The following is a 19,405-nucleotide window of genomic DNA, read 5'->3' as shown; positions in this document are numbered from 1 at the left end:
CGTTCCTGAGGGGTCCGGAGGGCCAAAAGAGTGCTGTGGGGCACCCCAAAAGTCTGCCCAGGGGCTCTGAGGTGGAGACAGCAGTGCTAAGAGCTGTGGGGGGGCCGAAGACAGCTCTGGGGCACAGGGAAACCTGCCAGAGTAGTCCCGAGGGCACCAGAGGGGGCCCTCAAGGCGTGTGCCTAGCCAAAAGACCACTCTGGGGAAGGAGGAGGAGCTGAGGAGGGGCTCTGGGCCACCTAGACAGTGCCTAAGGGGTCTGGAGGGCAAAAAGACACCTCTGGGGCACCCCAAAGGTCTCCCCAGGGGCTCTGAGGTGGAGAGAGCAGTGCTAAGAGCTGTGGGGGGCACCTACACAGCTCTGGGGCACAGGGAAACCTGCCAGAGTAGTCCCGAGGGCACCAGAGGGGGCCCTCAAGGGTTCACATGACCCAAAACCCCACTCTAGGGAAGGAGGAGGAGCTGAGGAAGGGGTCTGGGCCACCTAGACAGTGTCTAAGGGGTCTGGAGAGCCAAAAGAGTGCTGTGGGGCACCCCAAAGGTCTCCGCAGGGGCTCTGAGGTGGATAAAGCAGTGCTAAGAGCTGTGGGGGGGCCGAAGACAGCTCTGGGGCACAGGGAAACCTGCCAGAGTAGTCCCGAGGGCAGCAGAGGGGACCCTCAAGGCGTGTGCCAGGACAAAAGGAGACTCTGGGGGGAAAAGGAAGACCTCTGGAGGGGGTCTGGGCCACCTAGACCTTTCCTGAGGGCTCGGCACGAGCAAGGGACAGCTCTGGGCAGCAAGGAAGAGCCAAAGAGTGGTGCGGAGCCCTCTAGAGCAGTGCGAAGGGGCCTAGGGAGCCAAGATCCAGCTCTGGGGCACAGGGAAACCTGCCACAGTAGTCCCGAGGGCAGCAGAGGGGGCCCTCAAGGGTTTACATGACCCAAAACCCCATTCTGGGGAAGGAGGAGGAGCTCAGGAGGGGTCTGGGCCACCTAGACAGTGCCTAAGGGGTCTGGAGAGCCAAAAGAGTGCTGTGGGGCACCCCAAAGGTCTCCCCAGGGGCTCTGAGGTGGAGACAGCAGTGCTAAGAGCTGTGGGGGGCACCTACACAGCTCTGGGGCACAGGGAAACCTGCCAGAGTAGTCCCGAGGGCACCAGAGGGGGCCCTCAAGGGTTCACATGACCCAAAACCCCACTCTAGGGAAGGAGGAGGAGCTGAGGAAGGGGTCTGGGCCACCTAGACAGTGCCTAAGGGGTCTGGAGAGCCAAAAGACAGCTCTGGGGCACCCCAAAGGTCTCCCCAGGGGCTCTGAGGTGGAGAGAGCAGTGCTAAGAGCTGTGGGGGGGCCGAAGACAGCTCTGGGGCACAGGGAAACCTGCCAGAGTAGTCCCGAGGGCACCAGAGGGGACCCTCAAGGCGTGTGCCAGGACAAAAGGAGACTCTGGGGGAGAAGGAAGACCTCTGGAGGGGGTCTGGGCCACCTAGACCTTTCCTGAGGGCTCGGCACGAGCAAGGGACAGCTCTGGGCAGCAAGGAAGAGCCAAAGAGTGGTGCGGAGTGCTCTAGGGCAGTGCGAAGGGGCCTAGGGAGCCAAGATCCAGCTCTGGGGCAGAGGGAAACCTGCCAGAGTAGTCCCGAGGGCACCAGAGGGGGCCCTCCAGGCGTGTGCCTAGCCAAAAGACAACTCTGGGGAAGAAGGAGGACCTCCATGGCGGCCTCTGGGGAACAAGAACAGTCCCAAGGGGTCTGGAGGGCCTAAAGAGGACTCTGGGGCACAGCGTTGGGTTCAAGAGTCGAGTATACTAGATATATACTCGGCTGCTAGGAGGGCCGGAGGGCCACAGTGGGGCTCCAGGACAAACCAAGGTCTCCCCAGGGCTTCTGAAGGGACTAGAGGGGGGCTAAAGGGGCTGGACGTCCAAAAGACACCTCTGGGGCCCAAAGGAGGCGGCAAGAGTAGGCCATAGCACACTGGAGGGGGCCTTCAAGGGGTTTATGGGGGCCAGCAGATGTCTGTGGTGAGAAGAAGGTGGCCTAAAGGGGGCTCCAGAGCAGAAGAGAGGGCTGCTGAGGGGGCTGGAGGGCCAACCCAGGGCTCCAGAGGGTTTGTGAGTTGACTCCAGGGGGCCTAAGGGGTCTCGAGGGCCAACATACAGCCTCGGGGAAGAAGACAGGCCAAAAGAGTAGCCCAGAACACACTAGAGGGATGCTGAGGAGACCCGATGGCCAACAAATGAAAACCTGGGGAACAAGGGTGACCTCAGGAGGGCTTCAGAGGCAACTAGACAGTTCCTAGCCAAAGGAACTATTTGCCAGCGGAGGGCTGGCAGACAGCTCTGGGCAGCAAGGAAGACACAAAGAGTGGTCCAGAGTGCCCTGGAGTGGTGCTAAGGGGCCTGAGGAGCCAAGATACAGCTTTAGGGCTGACAGAATGTTGGAAGAGTAGGCTAGAGCGCACTAGAGGACTGCTTGGGCCTCCATGTCCCTGAAAAATGACTCTAGGGAACAAGGAAGACCTGAGGAGGGGTTCTGAGCAGATAAACGGGCTCCTGTAGGTGCTGGAGGGCCAGAAGACAGCTCTGGAGCACAACAAGCATCCGAGGACTGGTTCTGAGTAACAAATGCCTCTGGAAGGTTTCTGAAGGGACTAGAGGGCCAACAGAGGTCTGTGGGTCAAAATTCAAGGCCAAAGTGGAGAGTAGGGCAGCCTAGAGGGGTGCTAAGGGCTCCAGAGGGTTAACACAGAACTCTGGGGTACAACGAAATCCTACAGGGCAGTTCCAAGGGGACTACAGGGGTCCTAAGGAGTCCAAAGGGCCTGACTGTTCTGGGGCAGAAAGAAGTTTGGAAGAGTCATTCAGAGTGCACTAGAGGGATTCTCAGGGGTCTAACATTGCCAAAAAAAGACTCAGGGGTCAGGAGGGCCAAAAGACAGCTCTGTGGCATAATAAAGGCCTCTAGAGGGGTTCAGGGGTGACTGGAAAGGTTCTAGTGGGTCTAGAGGGTCAATAGAGCTCTCTGGGGCACAGGAAAGGCCAAAAGATGGGTACCGAGTTCACTAGAAGGGTCATAAGGGGGTTATATGATCAAAGGAAGCCTCTGGGAACAAAGGTCCTAAAGGATCCTGAGGGGGAAAAGAGAGGTCCTAAGGGATCTGGAGGGCTAAAAGAGGGCTCCGGGACACAATTTTGGCCAAAAGAGACACCTAGAGTAGACTAGGGAGGTTGTAAGTGGGCTAGAAAGAAAAAAAAAAAAAAAAAAGCAAGGGGGCACAATGAAGGCAAAAGGAGGGGTTCTGATGGGACTGGAGTGGTCCCCTGAGAGCTAGAAGGCTAACAGAGGGCTCCTGTACAACGCAGGCCAAAGGAGGGGTACTGAAGGAATTAGGTCCTAAGAGAGCTACTGGACCCCAAGAGGGCTCTGGGGCACTACAAAGGCCTCAGGAGGGGTTCTGAGGGTACTAGAGGGCTCCTAAGGACTCTACACACCCAAGAGAGCCTCTGGTGCACAATGGAGGGCTTCTGAGAGGATTGGAGCAGGCCTAGGGGGACTAGACATCAAAGAGAGGCCTCTAGGGCACAGTGAAGGCTTTGGGAGCAGTTTTGAGGTAACTAGATTAGAAAATGGAAGAGTCTTGAGAAGATTAGAGGGCATTCATTGGGTTCTAGGATGGCATGTCAGAAGGATGTCTCCAGTTCAAATCAAGGGCTCAGGAAGGGGTTGTTAGGGAGCCCAAGGGCCAAAGGAGGCCTTCTGTGGGGATTAGATGCCGGGGTCCTGAGGGGAAGAGACAGCACACAGTGGGCACTGGGGTGCACCAAAATGGAAAAGGACTGGTTCTGATGGGACTAGGTTGCAAACGGCCCTGGAGCGCGACAGGAGAACACAGGGTTCTGGGGTGCTTTGAAGAACAAACATGGGGGTTCTGAAGGGAGTAGAAGATAATTGAGAAGGCATAAGGCAGGCTGCAAGGAAATGGAGGGCTATAGTATGCACTAAGAGGCAAAGAAGGAGAACAGAAAGGGATCTGAGAGAAACAGAACTCCCAAGGAGGAGCTCAGGTGGGATTTGGGGGCATTTAGGCAATGCTGGAACACAATGAAGGCCAGCAGTTTTGAGGCTACATGCCACATGGATTGATTTTGATCAGACTAGAGAACACAGAGAGCTCTGAGGTAAAAGAAAGGAAGATGGAGGAGTCTTGAGGGGACTGGAAGGAAAGGGGACCTGATGGGATAGAGGGCACACAGAAGGGTCATAGGGATAGGGCATAGAGAGGACTCTGTGGTGCAATGAATAGAAAAGGAGGGCTTCAGGGCACACTGAAAGGGTGCCATGAGCGCCCAGGGTTCTGGAGTGCCCTCAAGGCAAACAAAGGTTCCTGAGGGGAGCGTGTGGCAATCAGAGGGCTGCTGATGGGACTAAGAGACAGTGAGGTGGGCCCTAAGGGGCTCAGAGGGCAAACAGAGGCATCCTGAGAGGACTACAGGGAAAAACAAAGGCTCTGGGATGCACTAATGGCAAATGGAGGGGTTTTGAGGGACCCAGAAGAAAGAGAGAGGGGACTTAATAGGACAAAAGAACAAACATAGGAGTCTTGATGCTACCAGAAGACCCACAGACACTAAATGGCAGAGTAATCATGCAGGAACTAGAAAGCAGCAAAGACTTCCGAGGGGACAGGAGAACAAATGGAGTGTCTTGGAGCACACCTGAAGGCAAATGGATAGGTCCTGAAGGAACTAGGGAGCAAACGGGTGAGTCCTGGGGTGATGAGGCAGAAAACTGAAGGTTCTGGGACATTAACTCACCTGCCATAATCCTTCCACTTGGACCTTGCCTCTTACCTCTGAGAAGCAGGCCTTTGCTTTCATTCCGCAGGCAGCTGTCAGCTGTTGCGTAGTCTTGGCAGACAACTTGAGGATCACTGCCCAGGCAGTCTTGACCTACAACACCATGTGCTCAGAACAGTTCTCAGGAAGTCATGTAGAGTCATAACCTGAAGGGCAAAAAGCAAATCTCTTCAGGACAGTTTTTATTTCATCATAGGAGCATTTTTCCCCCTCTCTTCTCCGCTGTACTGCCTCTAACAACACATCTTCCTCATCACCCTTTTCCCCTGCTACTTCTACTCCTGTCAGTTGCCCCTGCATCTTAGTCCTCTAAAGCACCTGTTTCTCATCCACATGTACTTTTATGTCCTGTTGCCCATTCCCCCTCCTATTTGTCCTATACCAGGCAGCTGAGACCCCCTGGCCTAGCTCTTAGCCGCACACCCCTTTTGATCCGGCCAACAGCTCTAACAGAGCAGAGGGCAGCACAGAGGGTGGATGCGAACATAGCACACCTAGGCACTGAGCAACACAGAAGCAGCGGCAAGGCATCCAAGAGATCCCATGTTTGTAAAGAAAATATGTAGAGGCAACTGGGGATCCTCTGCAGCTGTGCCCAGGGCTCCTGGAGGCTCTTTCCACCCAGTTAAAGGTAGCTGAACACAGTGACCTTGGGAGGCAGTGACACAGTCCCTGGGGCTGCTGTGGGGTGCCTGCGGCTGTTCCAGGGTCTCTCCGGCTCTTTTAGGGTCCTTGGACAGCCACAGTGCTGGTTGCGTTTCCTTGTGCTGCAAAACAGGATAGCTTTGCACCATTCCCTCCCAGCGCCACCACTCCTCATAGTTGTTGCTGCCTACCTGGCCCCAAGCCTGAACAAAGCTATGACTATCAGGAGCCCCCACGGCCCCTCACACTCTCCCTGCCCTCCCCAGGGACAATAGGGACATCCCCAGGCCCTGGGGAGAACCCTGTCTGGGCACACCAGAAATGGAAAATACTTCCTGCCCTGTACCAGGGAAAGACAGGGAAATTCCACTGCCTCGGTGACCCATGGACGCTCTCCTGGGAGCAGCAAATGTCCAGTGAGGAACAGAGACACTGGGCCAATGCTGCAGGGCTGAGAAGGCACAGACACCTGGAACTACAGCTCCTGGTATGCCACAGAACACAACGTGGCCAGCGGGTGGGAAACCCGCTGACAGCTGCACCTCCTGCCACCTCGAGAGACACAAGATGGTCTCCCAAAAGCCCAGCAGGGGAAGGTAACACCTGCCAGCATGCCCTGCAGATTAAAATGGCCGCCGGGAAAGCTACTGCTGGAAGACTACTCCTCCCGGCATGCAGAGCGAAGCAACATGGCCGCCCGGAAGCTCAGTGCCGGAAGTTTACTACTCCCAGCATGCAGAGTGAAACAACATGGCCGCCCGGAAGCCCCTTGCCGGAAGACGACTGCTCCCGGCAGGCAGAGCGAAACAAAATGGCCTCCCGGAAGCTCAGTGCCGGAAGTTTACTACTCCCGGCAGGCAGAGCGAAACAACATGGCCTCCCGGAAGTCCCGTGCCGGAAGACTACTGCTCCCGGCACACCGCGCAAAGCAACATGGCCTCCCGGAAGCCCCGTGCCGGAAGACTACTGCTCCCGGCAGGCAGAGCGAAACAACATGGCCTCCCGGAAGCCCCGTACCGGAAGACTACTCCTCCCAGTATGCAGAGCGAACCAACATGGCCGCCCGGAAGCCCCGTGCCGGAAGACTACTCCTCCCGGCATGCACGGCGAACCAACATGGCCGCCCGGAAGCCCCGTGCCGGAAGACTACTCCTCCCGGCATGGCCCGCAAAACAACATGGCCGCCCGGAAGCCCCGTGCCGGAAGACTACTGCTCCCGGCATGGCCCGCAAAACAACATGGCCGCCCGGAAACCCCGTGCCGGAAGACTACTCCTCCCGGCATGGCCCGCAAAACAACATGGCCGCCCGGAAACCCCATGCCGGAAGACTACTGCTCCCGGCATGCCGCGGTCCTCAGCGCTCTGTGAAGCTTGACCCTCGGGCGATTCAGTTCCTTCCCGTCCCAACCACCCTCCCGCCCCCTGACACCCGGACGCCGCCGAGCCCGGAGAGGGGCCCCGCGATCCCCAACCCCGGCCCGAGATTCCCCCGACGCCGCCGGACCGGCCCCGGGTCAGCTCCGACACTGCCCCTGCCCCCACTGCGACTCTCCCAGGCCTTCCTCTGGGATCTCTCCTTCCCCCGCCCCCCCCGACACGGTCCCGGTCTGACCCAGGACCCCCCGCGCCACTCCCACCGCGCAATAAACCAACCCCGCCAGCCCCGACGCCCCCCCGTCCTCCCTCCCCCCGCACCACTGCTGCCCCGACGCCCCTTTTCTTTCCTCCTCCAGCCCCGGTGCAACCCCTTTCTCGTTCCACCCTCGCCCTGGCGCCCCCCTTTTCTCTCCGCTCCTCGCCCCATCACAGCCCTGGCCCCCCTCCTACCTCCCCCCCAGCCCCAGCGCACCCCCTTCCTGACCACTCCCCACGGCCCCGGTGCTCGGCTCTTCCCCACCGCCCTGGTGCACCGCCATCCCCGGCGCAGTTTCCGCTGGCCCGAGATGCTCCCGTCTGCCGGGACGCGCGCACCCCCCGGCCCCGCTCACCTCCTCCGCGGTGCGGCCGCAGCGCCGGTCCCGGCGGGCGGTGCTCAGAGGCAGCTCCGTTGTCCCAGACCGGCCCCTGCACGAGCTTCCTCCCGACTGCGGCCCCAGCCCCGGCGCATGCCTGCCGTGGCCCCCAGCCCCACCTGGGGCTTGTTCCAGCCCCAGGGCCCACAGCTGCAGCCCTCAGGAACCAGGGGAAGGGAATTACCCTCAGCCCCATCAGGGACAGCTGGGGCTGCCAGGGCAGCAGAGGCACCCCAGCGCCTGAGAGGTGCTCGCTAAAAGCTGAAGGGAGAGCCCTGGGCTGTACAGAGAGGAAAAGGGAGTATTCAGGGCACAAGAGAACAAATCGAGACCTCTGGGTGCAATAGAAGTTAAAAAAAAAAAATTACCAGGTGATGATAGAGCAAACAGAGTGACTCTGGGGGCACCAAAAGGCAAAGGCAGGACCCTGGGGCACACCAAAAATCACCCAGAAAACTCTGGGACAGGGGATAAAGATCCTCTGGATCTTTCCAGGGATCCTTGTCCTGGATCCCTGGACAAGGAACTTTGCAGTGTGCTGCAAAACAAACATCGGGCCCCAGGGCACGCGGAAAAGCACACAGAGGGCTTGCCAGCAACCCAAAACGTGAATTGAGCTGTCCTGAGGACCACCAAAGGGCAAATGCAGGGCTCTTGGGCAAACCAAAATTCAAGTGAAGGGCCTTTGTGCACACTAAAGTGGCCACAAGGCATGTCACAGGGCTCAATGCAGCTGACGGCAAGGTGCCTGCAGGCTCCCCCTTTCCCCAGGAAAACTGTCTCCCAGCACCAGGCACACAGGCCCCCGCCACCGACACATGAGGGACATTGCGGAGTGCTGAAAGCAAATCTGAGGGCAGTCTGGGGACTTCACATGGCCCTGGGGGGGGCCCTGGCTGCCCCCAGAATAATGGAAAACTCCACCAAGAGCCCCAAGGGTCGAGGCAATACAAGGGAAGTTACCCCGAGCCCTGTGAACAGCACTGGGGTCCCTGGGAACCGCAGGGACCCCCAAGTACAAAGGATGTGGGGACCAGCTCCCAATCCCAGACACAATGTGTAACCTCCTCCCCTGGGCATCATCTTCAGGCAAAGCGACAGCAGAAACCACAGACACGAGCGCAAAGAGTAAAGCAACTGTTTATTGTTTTACTGCACAGAAGCAACACCTGAGAGAGAGTGCCATGGAGCTCAGTGCCAGCATGCTTCTCCTTACCCTGTGACACCTGAAGAGTCATCTCTGCACCAGCGTTCGTCGGTCCTTTGGGGAAGGGTCAGCTCCTGCTGCTGCCCTTGACGTGGCAGGCGTCTGAGTAGCTGACAGCCTATCCCCTCTACTTTTTCCTTCAGGGATAGGATTCAGCTCTGACAGGTGAGAGGATCTTTGATCTCTGATCCTGCCTGTCTGCACTACTGCCCTACCCCAGACTAGAGCCCTGCAAGACACTTTCACAGCTCTCACCTCACCTGTCACATCACCACTCTCAGTGCGATGGGCCTGCGCCTTATCAAATCCAGACCTCAGGTCAGGTCAGCGCAAAGCTGAACGCTGGGAACAGGGGAAGGTTAGGAACCCCAAAGAAGGGATTTGCAGCCTGCTGCTTAGGCTTTGGGTCTTACAGTTTATTATCTAAGGATTCAGCCCTTGTCATTTATCAGTAAGGCGTAAGCCCTGAACCCTAAGTGACAAACTGCAAATCTTGGAACCCAAGTGGTTGCTTTAAAATTTACGGATGAGGTTGGATTTTAAATCCTGCGCCCTGATCGCTAAGTCAGCGAACTGTAAACCCTGACTGATAAAGACAACCCCACAAAATAAAGTAATAAACCATAGCCCCTGAGTGACAGACCCTCAACAACAAACTAAACAATAAACCTCAAGTGAAAAACTCCAAACCCTCAGCTTTAAGCAAGAAACACCAAAGTACACATGAGCTTGCAAGTTTTGCCCACAGCTTAAGAAGTTTCCCCTTCATTTAGAAGTACAGCAGAACAGGAAGATATGCATCAGAATCATGTTACAGTTGCTGTTTATAAGCTTGGTCTTAGCCACCATTCAAATGTGAGCACATGCAAGAATCGCTCCACAGGACTGCAGTAAGCTGCACTTCCACTGAACCTACCTGAAACATTGCAAGCGCTTATTCAACTCCATTACAGACAATTAATATTTTTGGTCCCCTCAGTTCCATGGGCAAACATCCACAGCCAGTGACACCAGCAACCACCTAGGGGACAACCACCTTCCACCTCCCAGCCCTGCACACACACAGTGCAGCCCCAAGACTTAGCTGTGTCCACGCTGCAAGTCAGAGTGCAACCTTCATGGCCAGCCACAGATCTCCGCAGAGCTCCCAGCTGTGACACCGCTCCTTCGACTGCCAGACTATGCTTCAGCACCTGCAAAGAAGCCAGAACAGTTACTGAGAGGCCAGGCAACTGCACAGCCCTCCTAGAACTACTCCCTAGTCCAAGGCCCGTAACTATTCCCACAATTATGACTGACCCTCTACACTGCTCCAGTCACTCTCTCAGGCTCCGTTTTATCGCAAGGATGTCACGGCAGCCCTCACATACAGTCAGGCTCGCTCAGGCACTCGGCCACCTCCAGCCTTCGGTAGATGGTCCTCCTCAGGGAAACTGTGCCGCTGACGGACACTCTCAGAAAGCACTGTCCAGCCAAGGCAGGATAAAAACTAAGGCCTCCAAAAACTCCAAACTCTGGAGACTGAGCTGATGGGAAACTGACTCTGGCCTGGACAATGACAGAAGAAGGATTTTGCTTCACTCGTTCAGGCTGCCTAGCATGTGGCCCAAGTTAGACAGACCGTGCTGGAAATCCCTGTGACGTGACAGCGTGTTGGAAAGCAGAGCTGAGCACAGGCTCCTGGAAGAGGAGCAGAGTAAGGCTGATGTAGGGAAGACAACAGTTTGCATAAAGTCAGAAAACAGGGCTCAATGCCAGCGACACAATCACGACTCCAACTGCACCGCGCAGCAGCCCTGTCTGCGCACAGGCAGACAAGACACAGTAACTGCAGACTGCGCTGACGTGTAAGACGGACAACAGCAGCTCCAGACTGCCCTAGCACACCCTGCCCTACCTGCACCTGTCCTAACACCCGAATACTCAGAGCCTCTGCTAATCTCTACCACATGCTAATGTCTACCACATCCCCCCACAGCATCTTTGGCCCATTAGTGCTCCCCCACTGCACATCCGCAGCCCCATGCCTCTGCACATAGAGTCACTGCAGGGGTATCTGACATGACCTGAACCAGGCAGATTGATGGGACCCTCTAGTTGCTACTGATCGTCTCTGCTGAGCACCAATTGCCTCTTGACACCTTCCACACCAGACAAAACACAAAGGAATGATGAACCTTCAGCTGGACAGAGGGACAGGGAGCAGAACAGAAGAAAAGAGGGATAGAGAGCTTGGCTGACAGATGGAAAAAGAAAGAGAAGGATAGAGACCTAGCCCCAGGGTCAGGGCCCTGGACAAAGGAAGAGAAAAAGAGGACAGAGGGCCAGACAGGTGGAGGGCTGGACAGAGGACCAGGGAGCAGAAGAGAGAAAAAGAGGGATGTAGAAGTGGACAGAAGAATAAAGAGAGGAAAGGAGGGAAGGGGAAGCAGACAGACGGACGGGAAGCAAAAGAGAAGGGTGGAGAACCAGACAGAGGAACGGGGACTGGAAGAGAGGGAAAGGGAGCCAGTCAGACCAATGGGAAGAGAGTGAGAAGGATGAAGAGCCAACCAGAAAGGTGGAGAGAAAAAAAAGAGAGAGGGGAAGTCAGACAGAGAGATGAGATAGAAGAGGGGAAAAGAGGGATAGGGAGACAAATAGATGGATGGGGAGCTGAACAGAGGGACAGAAATAGAAAGAGAAGGCTGGAGAGGGGGACAGAGGCTGGAAAGGTACAAAGAGACAGACAAGAGCAGCAGAGGGATGGGGAGCTGGACAGAGGAACAGCGGGCGGGTAGTGGGACAGAGAGGGGAAAAGGATGATGGAGAGCTGGACAGAGCGATAGGGAGCCAGTCGGAGGGAGGAAGATATTGACAGAGGGATGCAAAGAGTACCAGAGGGATGGGGAACTGGGCAGGGCAATGAGTAGCTAAACAAAGGGACGGGGTATCGGACAGAGCTACGGGGAAAGAAAGAAAAAGATGGAGCACTGGACAGAGGGACAGCGAGTGGAACCAGATGGATCCAGACAGCCCGGAACAGCCCTCAACCCGCTCCAGTTCCACTCACCTGCTGAGTTGCAGAGCTCTCTGTGTACCGCTGGGCCCAAAGTCCACTTGGGCACTGCTGTGTGGAGGACCCGCAGTCACACCGAAAGGCACGTGGAGGCCACTTGTGGGCCTGCTTGCCTGTATCCCTATACCTCCAGAGTGTCTGTGTCTGCAAGAGCGAGGGTGCACCCACGGGCCCACTATTCCCCTCTCTCCTTGGCTGGTCCATGAATTGTGGCTTATTACTCACAAGTCCAGTGAGGATGCAGCCAACCTTCCTACAGCTGAAGTTCTTCAGCAGGACCACGCAGAGAATCTTTCCACTGGCATTTGGATTCTCCTGGCCGCTCTTGACACGCTGTAACTTACAAAGGTCTGAGAGCGGTAGCCTGTAGTTCTTCATGGCAGCATGTAGTCGATCCCCGATGTTCTGAATACCTAAGATTAACACAATTTATAAACACAAAAATACTGCCGCTATAGGGTGTACAGTCAAGCTACAATTTCCGCCACCAAAGAAAACCCCTCCGTGTCTGCCAGAATGAGCCATATGCATCAGCGCCTATAGCTCAAGGCTAGCAACCCCTCCCAGGTGACGTTCTTCTGGCAGGCTGCGTGTCTGAACTCCTCCGTCTTGCCTAAGAGTCTCCGCTGGGACATTATAACTTTGTCAGCCAGCGCTTGTTGATGGAGGCACGGTAAAATCCATCATCCTCTGAAAGTATAAAGCAAAGCAAAAAAAAAAAAATCAGAGCTCTGCAGAAAATCATAAGACAAACCCGTTTATATGCACAAAAGCAGATCTAATATACACACAAGCAAAGCAAACGAGCACAGGCAAGCCACAAATACCGCTTCCCCCAACTCCCCTTTTGGAAGCCATGAGGACACTTGGGTTGCTGTGAAAGGGAAGTTAGACTAAGTAGCTCCTAGAGCTTAATCTTTCAGAAGCCTTCTGTGTCCACATTTTTGGCACAACCGCGCTCTACCCCTCATTCAATTCAGATGCACAGAAGATGATCCACTTCTTGGTACACTTGCACTGTAACTCTCCCCTTGTTAAGATCAGTGCCCACTGTGCCACTTAGACAGAGGATACTCTGCTGCCTATTTATTTCCCTGACATGAGCTAGTTTAGAGGGAATTGAGCAGATTGGGCTGCATCTGGGCTGATAAAAGGTAAAAGTCTCAAAGACAGTTACAGCCCAGATTGCTTCTAAACAGTCTTTCTCACAGCCAGAGAGTTTCTGTTCGGGCCTCAAAGGGGATGTAAGGATGATGCCACTGGCACCCACTTTCCCTCTACTGCTCTTTTGCAGCAGCGCTGCTCCCACGAAATCAGTAGATGTGGGAATCCTTACTGAAAAAGGCTTGCCTTGTCCTGGGAATTTGAGGGCAGGAGATTTTACAGCCGCTTCTTTCAGTTTAGTGAAAGCAGCATCATGTTCCTTGTTCCAGCTCCATTCCTGACTCCTTTCCCGTAATTCCCACCGTGGTCTGCTGATACCACGCAAGTTATATTAACACTGCCGGAGGAAATTAAATCCTCCTAAAATTGCCCTAAAGTTGGAACTGACAAGAAAGAGTCTTAATTTCATAAGGCTTTAACCTTTTTTCTAGCTACTATATTCCTGTTTCCCCAAATACCATTGCCATATCAGGAACCTGGGGTTGCACCAATTGAGCCTTCCTGAAATTCACCTCTTAATTTTACAATTCAGATACTTCTCTCTCACTCTCACTTCCTCTTCGGGAACTCTGGTCACTTGACTATCATTCCCCTAAGATAATAAGTTGCTGTCTTGTAGCTCTTAAAATATGATGCTTCATAGATACATAAAGTCACATGCAAAGAAATATGTATGCAGCATACTTTTTGTAACACATGCAGACCTTCTGTTATATGTTGGTGATCTGTTATCCTGATCACTATTCCTAGGGATCCTTCCTCAACAGGAGGAATGGGGTTTCCTTTTTGGGGAGATGGAGACAGCTTTCAGTTGGTTCCATTTGATTTTATTACTTCAGCTTGCTTACGTTTTCCTGGTCTGTTCAATTTCAGCCATGGCAATTACTCTAACAAGTATTATATCTTTTCCTTTTTGTATACGGATATAAGATAACAACCAAAGCAAAACTGAGGCAGATACAGTTAACAATATCCAAAAGGTAAGAATGGGTTACTTTAGTCCTCAGTGCCACCCCCGGGAGACAGAAATAACAGGGATTTGTTATAATAGTTACCTTAGTTACCCATAGTGGAACACCTCCTTCTGTAGCAGTTTCTGATGATATTAAGGGTCCATTAAGCTTCATTTTTGCTTCCCTGTTTCATCCAGTCCATTAGGTATTAATCACAAAAAACTGCTTGTCCATCTTTTCTCTTTGTCAGCATTTGCTAACATTGCTTCCATCTCTGTAACAAACAGATAAACTTGCATTTTACCTTCAATGAAACACTTACATTTGTGCATGTTCTTTTTCTCTTTACCATGTTCTTTTTTTATTTTCTTTTCCTTAAAGGAAAGGTGCTATAACAGCACTTGGCATCATACATTACAGGGTAAACAGTTTGGTAACAAAACATACAGCAACTAGGGCTAGGTTATTAGACAGGCAGGCACATCACCTAATACACACCTATGCCATCTTCCATGAAACCTTATTCTGGTTCACTGTTATTGTACCATTCAATATCCTTTCTCAAACCCTTGTATACACGTGCTTAACCAACAATTCTCTCAGTCTTTAACTACATGGAAGAATGACAGCACTTAATTTGCCTGCCTGTTTCAAACCTGTTACCTTTTTGATACATCTCCTAGATTATCCCTCCTGTACTTGGATGCTTACCTCAGAGGCGATGACCAAAATGAACAACTGCATCATGACGTCTAGCTGCTTCTCTTCAAGGTGTCCCCCTTCAGTGGGCCACCCTACCAAACAAACCCGAAAGACTGATGAGGCCATGAGGGTACCAGATTTTTGGACCACTTCTCAAAGGTTTTCAGGGTGACTGACTTAACCACTTCTCTTCATGTTACTCAAAGCTACGTTCATCTATTACTTAGGACTAACGTGTTTCTATTTTAAGAGAAGATTGTTGTTTCAACTTTACATATAGTTCATAATCTGCTATGCATCATCTCTAGCCCCTTCTGCTTTTACAGAACTTTTGGTAATTACAGGTGGTAATTAATAGCACCCATTGCCTATGGGCTGGAGTAAGACATTGCTCCTTCTCTGAGAACGTGCCTAAAAGCCAGGCTGTTTCCTGTAGCATCACTGGGGCTTCCCATAGCCCCTCACTGTTCTCCTAGCTTTTTCCTGAGCCTTTTAGTTTTTTAGGTTATCCCTTAGCCTGCAATTCTATGTTAATATTCTCCTTAAGCATTGTGCACAGCACTATTATTTCAGACCAGCCACACTTAGAAAGTCCTCTTGCACATACAGAGGGCTCGGTGGTGAGGAAAAGAGAGAAAAATCCATTTGTCATCTGTGCATCCACCCATCAACATTCTTCAGCAAGAAGCGCTGTAAATTCCCTCTTCTCTAAAGTGGGAAGGAGCCAAGGGGGAGACACAGATCACACCCGATATGTATTAGAACACCTTTTACAAATTAATCTGTTAATTCATAAATTAATAAATTACTTTAAATTATTAAAACCAAGGTACTATTTAGGGGCAGCTGTAGAGGAGGGAGGACTCAGCAAGGCTCAGTGGGGGTTTCCATCAGTTGGTGCCCAGGTTGGCTGGGGCCCACAGTCCGTGCCTTGGGGAGGCATCAGGGTGCCTGAGACTATTTTTTTTTCTATCCAACTTCTTGTTTCCCTAGCTACAATTCTCGAGTAAATATTCTTGGGGTCGCACTAATTGTTCTTGGCTCAAATTGACCTTAAAACTGTTCGGTCCAGTGTTTTTACACTTCCTTGTGACTTACCAGCACCCTCGGGCAGGCCTGCACAGCGGGAGCCGTCCTCCCGCGGACGCCGCTCCGGGGCCCGTCAGCCTCCCCGCTCCTCACGGCCGCCTCCGCAGGGGCGAGCGCCCGCCCCGGCCGCGCCGGGGAGGAACTGGGGCCCTGAGGGAGACACAGCGGAAAGGGACGGTCAAACCCGCGCTCCCGGCAGACCCTGCCGGCGCGGCGCCGGGCCCGAGCCCCTCCACACCTCGTCCCGCACCTCCGCCTCCACGCAGCGACGGCCCCAGCGGACAGGAGATCGCTCGACGCCTGCGGCCACACGAAGCGACGCGCTCGCCTCACCGGGACCCCAGATCCTCGACTCCGGGCGGCCTCGGCCCTCACCCGCCGCCCCCGCCCCAGCGAAAACTCCGTCTCTGCGCGCCGCCATGCTGCTCCCCGCCGCCGCGCATGCGCCGCCCGCCGCGCATGCGCCGATTGCGAACGGGGCGCGGCAGCGCCGGGGGCCCGGCTCTCGAGCACCGCGCATGCGCCGGCTCCGCCCCGAGCGGGAGGGGAGGTGAGGGGAGGGGCGAGGAGGGGAGTGGGAGGGACGGAGGGAAGGGGAGGGGGCGAGGGGGGGAGCGGGAGGGGGGCCAGGCGGGGAACGGCGCCCCCGCGTGTTCCCGGCGCGGGGCTGCAGCCCGCCGCCCCCGCCGCGGTCCCGCGGGGCTCGCGCTCAGCGGCGGGCGCCCCGGGGCTACTCGGTCCGTGCCCGAGAGCCCGGCGGGGATCAGCGAGCGGGCTCCGGTGCTGCACCGGTGTGAGGGCACCGCGGAGCAGAACCGAGGCGGCACTGCCCGTCCCCGCGACAACAGGAAGCACCAGTACGGAAAAGCACTCTGCGTTACGGGTCTGTGAGCACGGGGAAGGGGCGAGGAGCACGGCCCCTTCGCTTACCCATTACCGAAACACCGCAGAGTAGCGGCCAACACGGCGACCGGCACTGCGCGGGTGTGCGCCGGCTGGCTGCAGTATTCTTTCTGTGCCGGCGAGGGCAGTGGCGGCTGCAGAAGTGGCGTGTGGACACCCGAGGGCAGCAGTGAACACAGGGAACCCAGTGCGCAGGCGGGCGCCTTACCGGGGCAGTACTGCGCTGTCGACACCCGAGGGCAGCAGGGAGCACGGCGGGATCACCGCGCATGCGCTCGCTCCCTGGCTGCAGTACTGCGTTGTCGACACGCGAGGGCAGCAGGGAGCAGGGCGGGATCACCGCGCATGCGCTCGCTCCCTGGCTGCAGTACTGCGTTGTCGACACCCGAGGGCAGCAGGGAGCAGGGCGGGATCACCGCGCATGCGCTCGCTCCCTGGCTGCAGTACTGCACTGTCGACACCCGAGGGCAGCAGGGAGCACGGCGGGATCACCGCGCATGCGCTCGCTCCCTGGCTGCAGTACTGCTCTGTCGACACCCGAGGGCAGCAGGGAGCACGGCGGGATCACCGCGCATGCGCTCGCTCCCTGGCTGCAGTACTGCGTTGTCGACACGCGAGGGCAGCAGGGAGCAGGGCGGGATCACCGCGCATGCGCTCGCTCCCTGGCTGCAGTACTGCGCTGTAGACACGCGAGGGCAGCAGGGAGCACGGCGGGATCACCGCGCATGCGCTCGCTCCCTGGCTGCAGTACTGCACTGTCGACACCCGAGGGCAGCAGGGAGCAGGGCGGGATCACCGCGCATGCGCTCGCTCCCTGGGTGCAGTACTGCGCTGTCGACACCCGAGGGCAGCAGGGAGCACGGCGGGATCACCGCGCATGCGCTCGCTCCCCGGGTGCAGTACTGCGTTGTCGACACCCGAGGGCAGCAGGGAGCAGGGCGGGATCACCGCGCATGCGCTCGCTCCCCGGGTGCAGTACTGCGTTGTCGACACCCGAGGGCAGCAGGGAGCAGGGCGGGATCACCGCGCATGCGCTCGCTCCCTGGCTGCAGTACTGCTCTGTCGACACCCGAGGGCAGCAGGGAGCAGGGCGGGATCACCGCGCATGCGCTCGCTCCCTGGCTGCAGTACTGCGCTGTCGACACGCGAGGGCAGCAGGGAGCACGGCGGGATCACCGCGCATGCGGTCGCTCCCTGGCTGCAGTACTGCGCTGTCGACACCCGAGGGCAGCAGGGAGCACAGGGAAGCCCAGTTCGCCCTCGCTGGCTGCAGTACTGCGTTGTCATCGCCCGAGGACTTCATGGGGCGAGTCGGGGGCAGTGCTCCTGCGTTTTCCGCCTGGCTGCAGTTCTGATCTGTAATCAGGTTATGGCAGCCGTGAGCAGTGCGGCGGCGCTGCGCAGGGGTGAGCCGTCCTGCTGCAGCGGTGGAATTCCATCGCCCGAGGGCAGCTCTGCGCAGATCCGAACCAGTTCGCAGTCGTTCCTCGGCTGGCTGCAGTACTGGGGTGTCACCACCCGAGGGCAGCACTGTGCCTGCGTTAATCACCGGGCTGCAGTACTGTTTGTCGTCACTTGGGAGCAGCAGGGAGCAGAGCGGTGCAGCTGCGCCCGCCTGAGCCGAGCGGCTGCAGTACTGGGGTGTCACCGCCCGAGGGAAGCAAGGAGCTGGTTAGGGAAAGCAGTGCTATGTCCCTTGTTCCAGCCCTGTTCCTGATTCCTTTCCCGTACCTCCCATTGCGGTCTGCTGATACCAGAAAAGTTACGGATACGCCGCTACAAGAAACGCAGCCCTGTTACTAAGGTTTGATGGGAAGGACCCTTATTTCACACAAAGCTTTCTTTTCCCTCTGTCAGCTTTCTCTTTCCCCAATTATAGTAACTTTATAAGGATCTCTGAGTGTGCTGCTAATTGTGTGTTATACCCAAAGTTACCTTAAATCCTGTCCCATCTGGTGATTTTTAAGGCTCAGATACTTCGCTTTCACCCCTCTTCTTCTGTAGGTCTGTCCACGACAGCACTGTCCATGAATGGTAAAAACCTTTTCTATATTCCCTGCAGATAATGCTTCTCTGACTACAACCATTTGTCAGATTTTCTTTGTATATGCAGTTTTAACTGAATTAATCACAAATCTTTCCTACAATAGGACCTGGCTGTATGTGGTTGTCAGGGGATATGAAGGCTGCAGTACCGAAACAGGAAAGTAATGAAATGATGTGATGGGTGCATTTAGGGCCATGGAGATGGAGAAAAGATGAAGAGAGAGAGTGGTTTTCTTCCTTAAAAAAAGTATGAACACCTGTTAGAGGATGTCTGATTGTTCCTGGAGAGGTGAAGAGGAGGGAGGCACTGAAGTCCTGGAGGAGACTCTCCTGACAATGCCAGGAACCGTAGGCCACTATTCAAACAAAACTAGGTCTATAGGTGAAACAACAGTGCAGCACTTCTCACAAAGCTAGTGCTTCCTAAATTCAGGAACTTGTCTTGCAAAAGCCTGTATAGCATCGTTGTTACTATTGGGTAAGATTCAATGGAGCAATTGCACATGAAGGAGCAGTGATATATTTACAGTCATTGCAGAAGGTTCATCACACTGTCCTCCTTCAAAAATGTGTTCATAGCATTGAGTTTGATCACTAAAAAGTCACCAAAAAAACAGGTACCTTTCATGACAGAAGTGAGTGAATTACTTTGCACAGATGGACTTCTATTGGTATTAAACCCTATTATGCCAGAATGAGCAGCAGAGACGTCCCTCCAAAGGCAATTTCAGTATGATAGTTACAGTACTTAGCCCAGAATATTCTCTATAACTTGTCAGCTGTTGGAGA

General features: G+C 55.1%; 2 long non-coding RNA genes across 6 annotated transcripts; one reads left to right on the top strand and one right to left on the bottom strand.

Annotated features, from left to right (window-relative positions):
• Window positions 1–6,885: 6,885 nt before the first annotated feature.
• On the top strand, window positions 6,886–14,685 carry LOC138061493 (uncharacterized). Its single transcript, XR_011135292.1, has 3 exons — window positions 6,886–6,995; window positions 8,655–9,019; window positions 14,560–14,685. It is a non-coding gene; the product is annotated as an uncharacterized lncRNA (long non-coding RNA).
• Window positions 10,879–16,723, bottom strand: LOC138061492 (uncharacterized). 5 transcript variants are annotated; one of them, XR_011135290.1, is made up of 4 exons: window positions 16,598–16,723; window positions 15,677–15,817; window positions 13,979–14,670; window positions 10,879–12,172 (listed from the first exon to the last, which is right to left on the bottom strand). It is a non-coding gene; the product is annotated as an uncharacterized lncRNA (long non-coding RNA). The 5 variants fall into 5 exon arrangements; XR_011135291.1 differs by having other exon boundaries at window positions 16,605–16,693; XR_011135289.1 differs by lacking the exon at window positions 16,598–16,723 and adding an exon at window positions 15,996–16,120.
• Window positions 16,724–19,405: the final 2,682 nt, after the last annotated feature.

This window comes from Struthio camelus, chromosome 18 (assembly GCF_040807025.1).
Source record: "Struthio camelus isolate bStrCam1 chromosome 18, bStrCam1.hap1, whole genome shotgun sequence".
Lineage (NCBI taxonomy): Eukaryota > Metazoa > Chordata > Aves > Struthioniformes > Struthionidae > Struthio > Struthio camelus.
The sequence above is the reverse complement of the archived record's forward strand: the minus strand, read 5'-3'. Positions and strand labels throughout refer to the sequence as shown.